Raw genomic sequence first — 16,169 nt, 5'->3', positions numbered from 1 at the left:
ATTGTTACCACTGCTCCTCCCTTTAAAAGTCCAATTTGGCCTGTTTTTTTTTAATTGAGGTAACATTTGTTTATAACATTGTATAAGGTTCATGTATACAACATTATATTTCTACTTTTATATACCCTACAGTGTGCTTACCATCAAAAATTTAGTTTCCATCTATTACCACACAGTTGATCCCCTTTACCCATTTCGCCCTCCCCACTCTACCTTCGCCCCTTCCCCTCCAGTAACCACTACTCTGTGCTCTGTATCTACATGTTTGTTTTTCTTTGGATTGTTCATTTAGTTTGCTTGTTTGTTATATTGCACATATGAGTGAAATCATATGGAATTTGTCTTTCTCCTTCTGACTTATTTCACTCAGCATAGTACCCTCAAGGTCCATCCTTGTTGCAAATGGCAAGATTTCATCTTTCTTTAAATGAAATGTTGCCTGTTCTTAAAGTTGGAAAGAATTAGTGGTGCCTCACAGTAGATTGTAGCAGCCTCAATGCTGTGGTCCCATTCATTAAGGGCTCCATATTCAAAATTATTGAAATTACTGACTCCATCCAATTAGCAAATGGTAAATATTTTTCTGTAATAGATTTGACTAATACGTTCGGTTCAGTCCCTATTTCAAAAGCCTCTCACCCACAGTTTGCCTTCACTTCCTAAGGTACATAACACCTTTACCTGGCTATCTATGGAGCACCTCAACAGTCTTGCCATCACACACAATCTTTGCAAACATGATCTTAACTGCATCCAGCTTTCTCCAGGGGCACAGGTATGGCTTTATATTCACGACATCCTCCTCTGAGGATATTCACCAGACACATTTATTCAGGACATACAAATATTCACAAGGGAGCTCAGAAAAGGGGATGGGCCATTGCCTCACACATAGTACAAGACCCCACCACCTCTGTAAATTCCTGAAAATTATTTGGTAAACGGAGGGCCCCTCCGTACCTAACACTGTCAAGAAACAGTTATTAACCCTCTCAACTTCCACAATGTTAAAACAAGCCCAATACCTTTTAGGCCTTTTGGGTTCTGGAGGTTATATATTCCTCATTTACAAATTTTACTTTAGCCCATTAACGTAATTATTTGCAAATCAGCCCACCTTGAATGGAGCCCCTTCCAACAAAGGCTCTGTCAAAATTGCAATACAATAGCCAGTCTCATTAGTGCCCCTCAACTAGACTCCTTGCACAATTGAAGCTTTAGCAACCTTCTTTCATGCCTCCTGGAGTCTCCGGACCACCCATACTGGCCACAAGTCACTTATGGCTTTCTGATGCAAAAACTGCCCTCCTCAGCCCTGTGCTGTTAGAACTGCAATCGCTGACTACATCCTGGGCTTTCCTGGAAACAGAGGTCCCACAGGCCCTGAGCCCATGACCCTCCATACCCAGCTTCCCACTATGCATTGGGTCATGGGAACAGCACCGACAAGATTTCCAAGGCCACCAAGGCCTCCTTTGCTGCAGGACAGAACCAGACTGAGGCCCTCTTCCATATCCCATCTGCAGGAGGACTGGCTGCCCTGTCCTCATTTCCTTGCCAGATGTCATGGCACTGGAGGAGGCAACCCCTCTACTAGACCCCTTAGCTACCTGGGGAGCCCCTGGAATCAACTGAGTAAACAGCAGTGGGAGCTTGTACACTTTTCACATGCTGTTGCCACCACCACATGTAACTGAAGTTCACTGGAGAGCTACTGCTTTTTATCCCTTAACCAGGACACCCCTGATAAAGGATAAGACCCAGGGGTCAACACAATTGGCCAAACTTCAGGCATGTATCTAGGCACTGTTTTCCCTGGCTAAAAATCAGCCCCATCTGCACCATTTTACAGACTCTTAAGACTGCTGCCAATGGTCTGGCTCTCTGATCCAGCCTATGGCAGCAACAATAATTTCTTGTCCAAGGTTTCCCCTTTTAGGGTAAAGAATTCTTGCCTCATAGATACCCTAAATATAAATCAAGGTCACACATTCTTGTACATATACTGAAACCACAATAGAAGACCTTACCAAGACACTCTTTTTCCCCTTTGGAATCCAGGCATTACTGACAGCGACTAAGATGCTCATTTCGCTTCTCAGAATACACAATACAGGGCCCTTGAACAAGACATTCAATGGAACTTTCACCTTCCTTACAGGCTACAGGTTTCAGGCTTCAAAGTGCCATAATCGCTTATTTAAACAAGCTCAAATTCACTTAAATGAAGCATGGTACACTTTTGTCATCACTCAAACATCAGGGGTGAATTATCATGAAGAGTCTGACTCCACTTTTTGATGTTCGACTGCTGCTGACAGCCCTTAGGCCTCAACCCTCACTCTCACCTTGTGTCCCTCATCTGCGAAAGCTACTAAGAAAGCCTCAGTGCTTCCTCCTTCGGTGCTGGCAAGAGTTCCAAGCCACAAGCCCCCACCCACACACTGGAACTGTCACCCCAGCCCCAGCCCTAACTACTGTTAAAATCCCCCAGCCAGTCTCCTTTCCTTCTCTCTCAAGCCATTTTTGGACCAACTTGGAAGGCCTGGCTGTTCCCCTCAGAAAACTCCCTTGTATAAGTAATAAAAATTTTCATACCCTCTTACTGCGTATGTGATGTCATCAGTCTTGACATCTGAACCAAATTTGGTTCACCCTACATGATGGTCACAACATATGTCTGTCATTCATGGTCTCAAGGTAACTGCTGCAGCTCTAAACAGCACATCCTTATATGGGCATCCCAAGGATGAAGGCTTGTGGTGAAATGTTTTCATTTCATTGGTCCTCTCTCTAATCACAAAGGAAAATCTTTCCCTGAAATCCCCAGCAAATTTCATGATACATCTCACTGACCAGCACAGGGTTACATGCCCACCCCTAAACCAATCATGAGACTCTGCCCAGGGCTTCACATACCACTGACTAAGCAATGTAGAGTTTCTGTTAGCAAGGAAGAAAGTAGGATGTGCTGTTATTAACAGAAACATCTGTCATATGAATGGTGATACTGTCCCTTTTCAGATATTTTATGTAGAATTTTTGCAGATGGATCAGTGTATTTATGCAATATTAATTAGTACACTATTTTTCTGATTGGCTATTAAATTTATCAGCTTCACAAAATGAACTGGGGAGCTGTCCATCTTTTTTATGGTGTGGAATATACCTCTTTAACTTACAATATGCATCTTTAACTTTATACCTTTAAGAGTTATTATAGAACTTCCCTGGTGGCGCAGTGGTTAAGACTCCGCCTGCCAATGAAGGGGACACGGGTTCGAGCCCTGGTCCAGGAAGATCCCACATGCCGTGGAGCAACTAAGCCCATGCACCACAACTACTGAGCCTGCGCTCTAGGGCCCACGTGCCGCAACTGCTGAAGCCGCGTGCCAGGAGCAGGTGCTCACAAGAGAAGCCACCGCAATGAGAAGCCCGTGCACCACAACGAAGAGTAGCCCCTGCTCGCTGCAAGTGGAGAAAGCCTGCGCGCAGCAACAAAGACCCAACCAATGCAGCCAAAAATAAATTAATTAATTAATGAAAAAAAAGAGTTATTATACTCCTTCATATGTAATACAAGAATCTCACAACAAGGAATTGCTCTCACATATTAACCAAAAGTAACATATAAATGTTGGTACAATCTCTTTGCAGCTATATTTATAAATGAGACGGGTCAATAGCATTCTTTCTCATTGGATATTATAAAGGCTATACAAAATGATCTGGGAAGCTTTTCATATTTTTCTATGGCTGAAATGGCATGCATCATAATTATCTGGTTTTAAAGGTTAAATAGGTATTAGCACAGAATCATTTTTGTGCTTTTAATAACTGACTATACTATAGCTATGTGTCTATAAATTAGAGTGCACTGAGACTCAGTTCTCTTTTTCTACTCTCCCCTCTCCCTAGGGGATCTCATTCAAGTCCATGGTTGTTAAACACCATCAATTTCTCCCCTGTGCTCCAGACCTGTATATCCCAGAAGGCCTGCTTGATATCTCTACTCTGGTCACTAAAAGATATCACAAACCACATCTCTGAAACAGTACTCTTGCTTTTCCTTTCTTCCCCCAGTCTCCTTTGTCTCAGAAATGATACCACCATCTGCCCAATTGCTCAGGCCTAAAAACTAGGGGTCATCCTTGTCTCCTTTCTTTCTCTCAATCTTTACAAACCCCATCCAAACAATCTATAATACCTGTCAATTTTACTTTCAAAATGTATTCTCAATCTATCTCCCTGTGTCCATGTCCACTAACACCACTTTAGACTAAGCCAAATCATGATTCATTCATTCTTTCTTTCTTTCTTTCTGGCCGCGTTGGGTCTTCATTGCTGCACGTGGGCTTTCTCTAGTTGTGGTGAGCGGGGACTATGGAGGTAAAGAACATCTTTATCAAATACCAAATACACACAGTGTGTGTGTGTGTGTGTGTGTGTGTGTGTTGTCCATTAAATTGTTGGTCTATTATTATATCCATCTAACATTTGATCCTAGCTTTATAGCACATCTTAATAAATGCAGTACAAGTTATCACTCATTTATTTTTTTCTAAACTTTCTTGGTAGTTATCACCTGTTTATTCTCAGTTGAAGCTTTATAATTTAACTCTACTCCTTTGAGTCCCAGATGTACTTCCTTCAGTTGGATTCTGTGAGGCTTATCCAATCACTTCATAATTCATTCCTTTTTTTAAAATAAATTTATTTTATTTATTTATTTTTGGCTGCATTGGGTCTTCGTTGCTGCACGCGGGCTTTCTCTAATTGTGGCGAGCGGGGGCTACTCTTCGTTGCGGTGCACAGGCTTCTCATTGCAGTGGCTTCTCTTGTGAGCATGGGCTCTAGGCGCGCGGCTTCAGTAGTTGTGGCACATGGGCTCAGTAGTTGTGGCTCTCGGGCTCTAGAGCGCAGGCTCAGTAGTTGTGGCGCACGGGCTTAGTTGCTCTGCAGCATGTGGGATCTTCCCGGACCAGGGCTCGAGCCCGTGTCCCCTGCATTGGCAGGCAGATTCTTAACCACTGCGTCACCAGGGAAGTCCCCATGGTCATTTCTTGGTTGGTCAACTGCAACAGCTTCCAAATTGTTACCCCTGTTTATACACTTGATGCCTTATAGTCTATTCTATGCAACATCTGGAGTAAAACTTTTCAGAACTGAGGACACCGCCCCTAGAAACACTACAGTGTTGCCCTCTCATACCTAGAATAAAATTCAGTCTTCTTAATAATTGCTTCTGAGGTCATGCAAGATGACACTCTTGTCTATGTTTCCAACATCATGTCGTTCACTCCCTTCCTAACTTATCATGCTCTCGCCACACTGGAATCTTTTCTATTCCTTGAAGATTTGAAGCTTTTCTACACCAAGCCTTTTGCCTCTGGAGTTCTGGGTCTCAGTTCAAATGTCACTTTCTCATAGAGACCTTCCCTAAATTCCTTATTTATAGGGGACAACCTTAAACCCCTGTGTAGTCCCTACCTCCCACATCAACTTATATATCTATATATATATATATATATATTTTTTTTTTTTTTTTTTTTTGCGGTACGCGGACCTCTCACTGTTGTGGCCTCTCCCGTTGCGGACCAGAGGCTCTGGACGCGCAGGCTCAGCAGCCATGGCTCACGGGCGCAGCCGCTCCGCAGCATGTGGGATCTTCCCGGACCAGGGCACGAACCCATGTCCCCTGCATCGGCAGGTGGACTCTCAACCACTGCGCCACTGGGGGAGCCCCAACTTATATATTAACTTGATAGCACATATCAATTTATAATTACCTTGCTTATTTATTTATTTTTTTATTTAATATTTCATCAACGGTATACTTTTCAATATTTTTTTTCACTGCTTTTTGTCAAGTGACTCTACTCTGTGTTCAATAGCTACATATGAAAGGAATAAAAACGTATGTATCTGATGTTTACGAGAGATGTCTAAGTTGGAAATACTTAGACTTGTGATAGAGGTAGTATTTAAAATTACAGGAGTGGGGGACTTCCCTGGTGGCACAATGGTTAAGAATCCACCTGCCAATGCAGGGGACATGGGTTCGATCCCTGGTCTGGGGAGATCCCACATGCCACGGAGCAATTAAGCCTGCGAGCCACAACTACTGAGCCCACGTGCCACAACCATGGAAGTCTGTGCGCCTAGAGCCTGTGGTTCACAACAAAAGAAGCCACCACAATGAGAAGCCTTCACACTGCAATGAGGAGTAGCCCCCGCTCGCTGCAACTAGAGAAAGCCCGTGCGCAGCAATGAAGACCCAACGCAGCCAAAAACAATAAAATAAAATAAAATTACGGGGGTGGGATCGGGCCAACTCACCTCTTCTCACGGGCACATCAAAATTACAATGATTTACAGAACACCTATCAATGAAAAAGACCAGAACCTACAAGAAAACATCTTCTACAACTGAAGATATAAATAAGAAACCACAACAAGATGGGTAGGAGGGGCAGAGTCACAATACAATCAAGTCCCATACCCCTGGGTGGGCGACACACAAAAGGGAGAATAACTACAACTGCAGAGGTTCTCCCCAAGGAGCGAGAGGTCTGAGACCCAAATTGGGCTCCCCAGCCCAGGGGTCCTGCACCAGGAAGATGAGCCCCCAGAACATTTGGCTTTGAAGCCCAGTGGGGCTTACTTTCAGGAGAGCCAGAGGGCTGTGGGAAATAGAGACTCCACTCTTAAAAGGTGCACACAAAATCTCACATGCTCCAGGACCCAGGGCAGAAGCAGTAATTTGAAAGGAGCCTGGGTCAGACCTACCTGCTGATCTGAAGAATCTCCTGGAGAGGCAAGAGGCAACTACAGCTCACCCTGGGGACATAGACACTGGTGGCAGCCATTTCTGAGAGCTCTTTCTACCATGTTGACACTGGTGCTGGCAAGCACCATTTTGGAATCCTCCCTCTAGCTTATTAGCCTCAGGACCCAGTCCCACCCATGCCCACCAGCCTGTAGGCCCAGTACTGGGACACCTCAGGCCAAGCAACTAACTGGGAGGGGACACAGCCCTACCAACTAGCAGACAGGTTGCCTTAAGACGCCCTAAGCCCACAACCACCCCTAGACAAGGCCCTGCCCACTAGAGGGCCCAGAAGCAGGCCCCACACACCAGTACATGCAGCAGATCTGGGACCACCAGGTTCCTGTGGCCAGAGACCCTGGGACCAAGCTCCACCCAACAGTGGGCAGACACCAGCCTCAGAATCCCAGGCCCTGCCCACCAGCAAGCATGCTGTAGCCCAGGGAACAGCCTCACCCACCAGCAAGAGGACACCAGCCCCACTAAAACCAAAGCCCCACAACCTGTATACCCAAGTCACTCACCAGCAGGCCAGCTCCAGCCCTAGTACTAGCTGGGGCCTGGCCCTGCCCACCAGCAAACTTCCTCTAGCCTCAAGACAAGCCTCACCCTCCAGCAGGTGGACACTAGCCCCAGGAAAACCACAGCCCTGCAGCCTGCAGACCCAGACCAACCACCAGCAGGACAACACCAGCCCTGGGACCAGCTGGGCCCTGGTCCTACCCACAAGCAGGTCAATACAAGCTTCAGGGCACTCTGGGACCTGCTGCTAGCTCTGTCAGGAACCAGCTCTGGGACCTGAGGCCCTGCAGCCAGATGCCAGGACCTGGCTTTACCCACCAATGGGCTGGCGCTAGCTCCAGGACCTTGCTTCATGCACTGGTGGGTGGGCACCAGCCCCAGGATCTCCTGGACCCCAACTCCACCCACCAGTGAGCCAGCACTAGCCCCAGGGGCCCACAGGGTTCTGCAGCCAGCCACCTTGTGACCTAGCCCCACCAAGCAATGGCCAGCAGCCTCTACAAAAGGCAGGGTCTGGCAACCAACTGGATCAGGGGCCAGCCAAGCCTACTGGACCACCCACAGTAGCCACAACAGAAGGACCCAAGCAGCCCCACATAGGGGGCGCCCCTAGAACATATAGCTCTAGTGACCAGAGGGAAGTGTGCTGCTGGGATGCATAAGACATCTCCTATAAAAGGCCACTTCTCCAAGGTAAGGAAACATAACCAACGTAACAGGCACATAGAAATAAAAATGCAAGTTAGGCAAAATAAAGCAACAGAGGAACATGTCCCAAATGAAGGAACAAGATAAAACCCCAGAAGAAGAACTAAGTGAAGTAGAGACAGCCAATCTACCTGAGAAAGAGTTCAAGGTAATGATCATATAGATGATCAAAGAACTCAGAAGAATGGATGCACAGAGTGAGAAGTTAGAAGTTTTTAACAAAGAGTTAGAAAATATAAAGAACAACCAAACAGAGATGAAGAATACAATAACTGAAATGAAAAATACACTAGAAGGAATCAACAATAGACTAAATGATACAGAGGAACAGATCAGCGAGCTGGAAGACAGAGTAGTGGAAATCACTGAAGGTGAACAGAAAAAAGAAAAAAAAGAATCAAAGGAAATGAGGAGAGTTTAAGAGACCTCTGAGACAATGAGACAACATCACTGTTTGCAGATGACATGATACTACACGTATAAAATCCTAAAGATGCCACCAAAAAATTACTACAGCTAATCAATGAATTCAGTAAAGTTGCAGGATACAAAACTAATATACAGAAATCTGTTTCATCTCTATACACTAACAACAAACTATCAGAAAGAGAAATTAAGGAAACAATCCCATTTACAATTGCATCAAAAAGAATAAAATACCTAGGAATAAACCTACCTAAGGAGGTAAAAGACCTGTACACGGAAAACTATAAGACACTGATGAAAAAAATTGAAGATGACACAAACAGATGGAAAGATACTATGTTCTTAGATTGGGAGAATTAATATTGTTAAAATAACCATACTACCCAAGACAATCTACAGATTCAATGTAATCCCTATCAAAATACCAAGGGCATTTTTCACAGAAAAAGAACAAAGAATTTCAAAATTTGTATGGAAACACAAAAGACCTCAAATAGCCAAAACAATCTTGAGAAAGAAGAACAGAACTGGAGGTATCATGCTCCCTGACTTCAGACTATACTACAAAGCTACAGTAATCAAAACACTATGGTACTGGCACAAAAACAGATACTTAGATCAATGGAACAGAATAGAGAGCTCAGAAATAAACCCACAAACTTATGGCCAATTAATCTACAACAAAGGAGGCAAGAATATACAATAGAGAAAAGACAGTCTCTTCAGTAAGTGGTGCTGGGAAAGCTAGACAGCTACATCTAAAACAATGAGATTAGAACATTTTCTCACACATATATAAAAATAAACTCAAAATGGATTAAAGACCTAAATGCAAGACCTAAAACCATAAAACTCCTAGAAGAAAACATAGGTGGAACACTCTTTGGCATAAATCATAGCATTATTTTGGATCTGTCTCCTAATGCAAAAGAACAAAAAGCAAAATAAATAAATGGGACCTAATTAAACTTAAAAGCTTTTTCACAGCAAAGGAAACCATTAACAAAATGAAAAGACAACCTACTGAATGGGAGAAAATATTTGCAAATGATATGACTGATAAGGGGTTAATACCCAAAATATATAAATAGCTCATACAACTCAATATCAAAAAAACAAACAACTTGATTTAAAAATGGGCAGAAAACCTGAACAGACATTTTTCCAGAGGAGACATACAGATGGCAAACAGGCACATGAAAAGATGTTCAACAGCACTCATCATCAGAGAAATGCAAATCAAAACAACAATGAGATATCACCTCACACCTGTCAGAATGGCCATCATCAAAAAGGCCACAAATAACAAGTGTTGGTGAGGATGTGGAGCAAAAGGAACCCTTGTACACTGTTGGTGGGAATGTAAATTGGTGCAGCTACTGTGGAAAACAGTATAGAGGTTTCTCAACTAAAAATGGAACTGCCATATGATCCAGCAACTCCACTCCTTGGTATATATCTGAAGAAAATGAAAACACTAATTTGAAAAGATACATGCACCTCAATGTTCACAGCAGCATTATTTAAAATTATTTACAATAGCCAAGATACTGTAGCAACGTAAGTGTCCATCAACAGACAAATGGATAAAGAAGATCTGAGATGGACTTCCCTGGCGGTCCAGTGGTTAAGACTTTGCCTTCCAATGCAGGGGGTGCAGGTTCAACCCCTGGTCAGGGAGCTAAGATCCCACATGCCTCAGGGCCCAAAAACCAAAACATAAAACAGAAGCAATACTGTAACTAATTCAGTAAAGACTTTAAAAATGGTCCACATCAAACAAACAAACAAAATCTTAAAAAATAAAGAAGATCTGAGATACACATACACACACACACACACACACACACACACACACACACAGGAATATGACTCACTTATAAAAAAGAATGAAATTTTGTCATCTGCAACAACATAGGTGGACCTGGAGGGTATCATGCTTAGTGAAATAAGTCAGACAGAGAAAGGCAAATACTGCATATTATCACTTATATGTGGAATCTAAAAAATAAGACAAACTAGTGAATATAACAATAAAGAAACAGACTCACAGATATAGACCACAAACTAGTGTTTACCAGTGGGGAGAGGGAAGGGGGAAAGGAAAGATACGAGTAGGGGATCAAGAGGTACAAACTACTATGTATAAAATAAGCTACAAGGATATATTGTACAGTACAGGGAACATAGCCAATATTTTATAACTATAAATGGAGTATAATCTATAGAAATTTTGAATCACTATGTTGTACACCTGAAACTAATATAGTTTTGTAAATTAACTCTCTCTCTACATATATATGTATGTGTGTATGTGTGTGTGTGTGTGTGTGTGTGTGTGTGTGTGTGTGTGTGTGTGTGTGTATAATATAACCAGACAGGATCTGGGGCTGTGATTTGGGCACAGACTGTTAGAACTATGACTCCACACCACCACTATTATGACTTCTCTTAGCAGCAACTATCTAATCATTGCAATAAGAATTAACATATTATAAACACTTTATAGATTATATTTAATCTTCACAACCCTATAAAGTAGGTCCTATATTCCCATTTTACAGCTGATGGAATTGAAGCCCAGAGGAAAAAAGTAAAAGTAAAATAAAATTATAGGAGTGAATAAGCTCATCCAAGGAGAACATATAGAATGAAAAGAGGAGGGGTCTGAAGACAAAACTGGGAAAATACTAACTTTGGAGCTGTGGGAAGAAGAAGAATAAATAGTTCAAAGAAACAGAAAGATAAGCCAGAGGAATAGGAGGAACATCAGAAGAATTTGATGTCACAGAAACCAAGACAGTATTGAGTGTCAAGGACGGAATGGGAAAGAGAATCAAACCCTACTGAAAAATCACGTGAAAACTAACTTTCAAAGTATCCACTCGCTTTTGTACTGAGGTAGGGACTGCTGGTGACCTTATCAGAGAATTTTCACTAAAGTTTTGGGGGATGAAAACCAAAGTGCAGCAGGTTGAAGGGTTAAGGGAGCACAGTGAAGTGGACATAGTGTAGACTATTCTCTAATGAGAAGAGAGAAAGGCCAGGACTTGGGTTAGAGGGAGGAAATTATTCCAAGTACAGAGGGAACTTGAACAGGTTTACCCTCTGGGAGAAAAATATCCAGTAGCACAGGAGGGGGGAGGGGCGGCAGAGAGGCAGGAAATACAGGGGAAATAAGATGTAATGAAGTCCCTGAGGAAATGGAATAGGAGGGACTGGGATCTAGAGCATGAAGGTAGGGTTTAGCAAGGAAAACCGAGGGGCTTCATGGCTCAGCCATTTGATTTTCTTGATGAGACGAACTCCAAGGTTGTCTGCTTTAGGATGAGGTAAGAGAGCAGACAGCTTGAGACCATATAGAAAGTTTGAGATAGCAGCTGACAGTTAAGCGAGAGGGAGCTGAACCAAAAGAACCCCCCCACGCCCACTCACCTGACTTCCGGGTTTGAAATTTGTTGCGCCGTATCCAGGTGCCGTCCTTCAGAAGCTCTTGGAAACGAGAATCATTGTGAGGCGCACTGCGGTCCCTGGGAGCACAGTCACCAGCCAGCCTGCCCTGTAGGAGGTTCTGTGCCAAGGAGAGCGCGTCCCAGGTGGACCCTGGAGCAGTCACCCGACTTGCCCGCCCAACAGGGGCCGCTGGGTAGAGTACGGTGGTTCCCAACATGCTTTGCGGCGTGAGTCGGAGCCCACATCTGAGAAGTGCTAGCTCGTCGCCCTGAGGGGGTTTGGTATGGCGAGTGGGTGGCTTCACTCTTTGTTAGGAGAACGCACGGGTGAGAGGGGAAGGAGGCTGAGGAGGAGGCCAGGACTGAGCTAGGGCTGAAGGAGGACTGAGTGAGGAGCAGAGAGGCGGATCGGTTGAGGGCCACCGCTCACCACAGAGGCAGTGGCTCTGCCGACGAGGCCACGGCGGCCATGGCCGTGGACTTCAGAGACCCCAGCAGCGGTTTCCGCCACAACGAGGTAGTTATGTTCATCAACGAAGAGGTGCTCAGTAATGGAGGCGGCCCAGACTTCTACTTGACCTTCCGCTCACGGCCCTGGAACGAGATCGAGGACGAGCTGCAGTCCATCCTGGCCAACCTGTAGGTACCACTGGCCATCAAGAGGGCCTGCGCCTGGAGTGTGCTGGCCTTGAGCGTGCGTGTGGCCACGAGGCACCAGGATCAGCAGGCCCGCCAGGTCCAGCGGCTGCAGGAGCAGGTGGGGCAGCGGGAGACGGCCACCTGGGCTCTGACCTCTCAGCTGCAGCGCCTGCGCGAGCGCGAGGCGCGCGAGGCGCGCGAGGCGATTGTCAGGCGGTTGCGTTGCACCCGCAGCTACCTGCAGCAGATGCTGAAAGAGCACGAGGCCCTGCGTAAGCAGCTGCTCCAGGCCGAGATGCAGCCTCAGGAGTTCGTATCCCGGTCTGAAGCCCAGCAGCTCTGGGCTGACATGTGGCCCCTGACCCCAGAGGAGCGAAACACGTTGCTGGTCTCGATGTCGCAGCGCAGGCAGATGGAGGAAGCCCAGAATGCCTCGGCAGGTGGTGTGCTTTACGTGCCGCTACCCCCGAGTTCCTGGCCCCACGTTGTTCAGCCCCCTCCTCCCATGCCGTTACACATGCCATTCCCATACCCACCACCTCCCGCACCTAGGGTAGTCTCAAAAGCAGAAGCAGCAGCCGCAGCAGCAACATTCCCACCCCAGATGCCTGCTGGGGGGATCTACCAACCTGGCATGCAGCCTGCAGTCGTGTCCCAGGAGGAGGTAGCCCTGCAGTGGGACCTGAGGATCCAAGGCCAAGAGGAAGGTCCTGTGAGGCCCCCACTTCGTAAATCCCTCGGGGCACAGCTGGAGCCAAGAAGACCCAATGAAGCAACAACCTCAGGAACAGACGCCCAGGCCACCAGAGGTAAGAAAGCCTTTAAACCCCAGCAAGAGGAGAAACCTGCCCCAGACCTCAGGAGGAGGGATTGGGACTGCCTAAGGTATAGAGTGGGATTAATTTTTCCTGATACTTGCCTTGCAATAAATGCCAGAAAATCTAGATACTAAGTGAGGTGGAAAGTCTTGGCCAAAACAAGCTCCTCATTAAATTCAGGGATGGGATGTAGAAAAAGAATGGACACATAGTCTAAAGAGAAATCAATTTCTGGAGGCCCTCTTCTGCTCAAAAACTAACTCTTTTATTTACATCATAAAAAATTTGAAAATCCATCAAACAAAAATTTTCATTATCCTACCATCAAGCAATAACATATAACATAATATATCTGTTTCTACATATGGATCTCTTTCTCCCACTTTCATATTATACATGTATATGTATATGTGTGTATACAATGTGTATTGTTTTAAAGGAAGATGAGATTCTATTGAATATGTTAATTAATCCTTTAAAGGAAAATTTCTCCAATTGCATTTAAGTTCACAGGTTGGTAGACTTTGGATGGCTGCTACCGATTGGTTGACACCCTCGAGAGGCTGATGTGATTAAACCTTCTCTTTTTCTCCTTTCTGTATTCTTCTAACTTCCTCTCTCCCATAATACCAGGTCTTTGTCTGAGAATAACCACGCTCTTAGAACATAAGATACACTTTATTCTAGGAACACTGCTTTTCCTTGAGAACGCTATTGTTATGCTGTATTCTGCGGCAGTGTTCATATTTGTTTCTTGATTTGTTTTTATAACATTCATTGGTTTGGGCCTGTTCTTTGTGTCTCTAAGCTCCAGGAACTTCGTGTGAAGCTGAAGGAGGTCCAGCTCCCAGTGTGTGAATCCTTAGAAAATACCCTTCTGGCTCTCAGCAACCTTCACCTCAGTGAGATCTCAACTGGCTGGAGGTAAAGAGTATCAGAGAAAAGGAAACATTCTGGCACACATCTTGCAACAAGGGAGGGCAGACAAATTTTGTTAAACTTAATGCTTCTGTTGGGGACAAGAGATAGACATAGCAGATTTTCAAAGAGGGGGGTGGGAGGGTAGTATTAAACTGTAGGGGTTACAGAAAGTTTGTCAAATTGCATTCATTAATTCATCGAACAAATAGTGATTGATTGTCTATTATGTGCTAGGAACTACTATTGTATGTTATTATCTGGTACACACATTTTAACTCAGTTGGATAAGTTTGGTTAGATGACAGGAGAGAGCCTAATTTGGCGTACAAATTATATCAGGAGTGACTTCTTTGCCTTACACATAGTATGGCTTTAGGGTAAACCCAATTGAAATAAAGTCAAGATCCATTTCTACGATTCTGGGGGCAATGTCAAAGAGACTTTCATGGAAGGATTTGAATGACTGAACTGCTCATCACATTAATCCCCGTGGAAATGAATGAGCAGGGGCATATATTGGGAATGTAGCCTCACAAAAGTACAGGAGGACTTTTCTCATACTCCTGCTGATTTCCCCCCTTGAGAGGGACAGCTATTTTCTCAGTTGTCTGAAAGACGACTGCACTGTCTTTAAGAAAGACAGTGCTTTGGGAGAGTGTTGGCTACACACTCGAACCCTCAGCTTCAGGCTGCCCCCATCCCGAGCCCCTTTCCAATCAAGAGTAGATGAAGAATGAAATGGATTCCAAGGACAGGCATTATGCTATGGATGGTGCTTCCCTTGGGAGTACCTACTGGATTAAAAATAGAACTGGACTGGGACAAGCACCCTAAGTCTTGACAATGCCCCTGGGCCTTTCTCTTCCACTTGGTGTGTTCTCTGCAGGCTCTCTGCTCCCCTGAGGCAGCTGCTGCAAGCCACGGGGAGCCAGGGTCGAGCCCAGGGACTGGGAAGTTAGGTCAGCCTCCAGGCTGAACAAAAAGTGTCCTTGAGTTCCCCCAGGAGATCCCCATTCACCAAGCTCAACATTTGTCAGAGGTTTTCTGATTCTAACTAGTAATGAAGAGTGTGCACTTACTTGCTGTGTCTTCTGTGTAGTGTGTACCTCGGGGCAGGTTTGCTCAGAAGCGGCAGTTTGAATCTGCATCTTCCCTCCATCCCACTGAGGTGACAGAAAATCCAATCTCATTCACTATTGAAGGGGCCCTCCTCTTCCTGTGAGTTACTCAAGAATGGGAGGGCAGAGGGTGTTCTACAGGGTCGTCAATCCATTGTGATTGTCCCTGCTCCCCTCACTGTCCAAGTCCCCACGGTTCCTTGAAGGTGGGCATCTCTGCTACTCCTGGGCCGGTGGGGCACGAGAGGTGAGGTGAGGAGGGGGCTTCTGCCTAGGCTGGGAGCCCTAATGCCTGGTGTCCAGCCTCCCTACAGGCACCGAGAAGCCATTTCCCTGAGGCCCTGTATCCCAGAGGTCCCTTGAGCAGAAAGTTCCCCCCTGCATTTCTGCCCTGCAAGGCACTGCCCCCTCCCTCCTATGCATAATCCCATCAAGGTGCTCAGGATTCTGGAGAACAGCCAGGTTTAGACAGTCAGCTAACAAGACAAATGTTCCCTGAGGCAAAGGGGGGTAGAGTCTGGCTACCTGCTTGGTGTAGAGACAGGGAAGGGGCAGAGAACAGACGTGAACCTGACCCACCAGCATTCTCTCTTCCCTCGGAGTCCTGATTACCAGGAGGCCTGGGTAACTCGGGAGGGCGCTGGGGAGGAAGGGGACCATCAGGGACATCCACCCAAAGCTAGGCTTTCTGGGTTGGAGAATGGCTTTGTGATACACTTGTGTATGCTGATAGCTC

Source organism: Globicephala melas, chromosome X, assembly GCF_963455315.2.
Source record: "Globicephala melas chromosome X, mGloMel1.2, whole genome shotgun sequence".
In the NCBI taxonomy this organism is placed as follows: Eukaryota; Metazoa; Chordata; class Mammalia; order Artiodactyla; family Delphinidae; genus Globicephala; species Globicephala melas.
The sequence above is the reverse complement of the archived record's forward strand: the minus strand, read 5'-3'. Positions refer to the sequence as shown.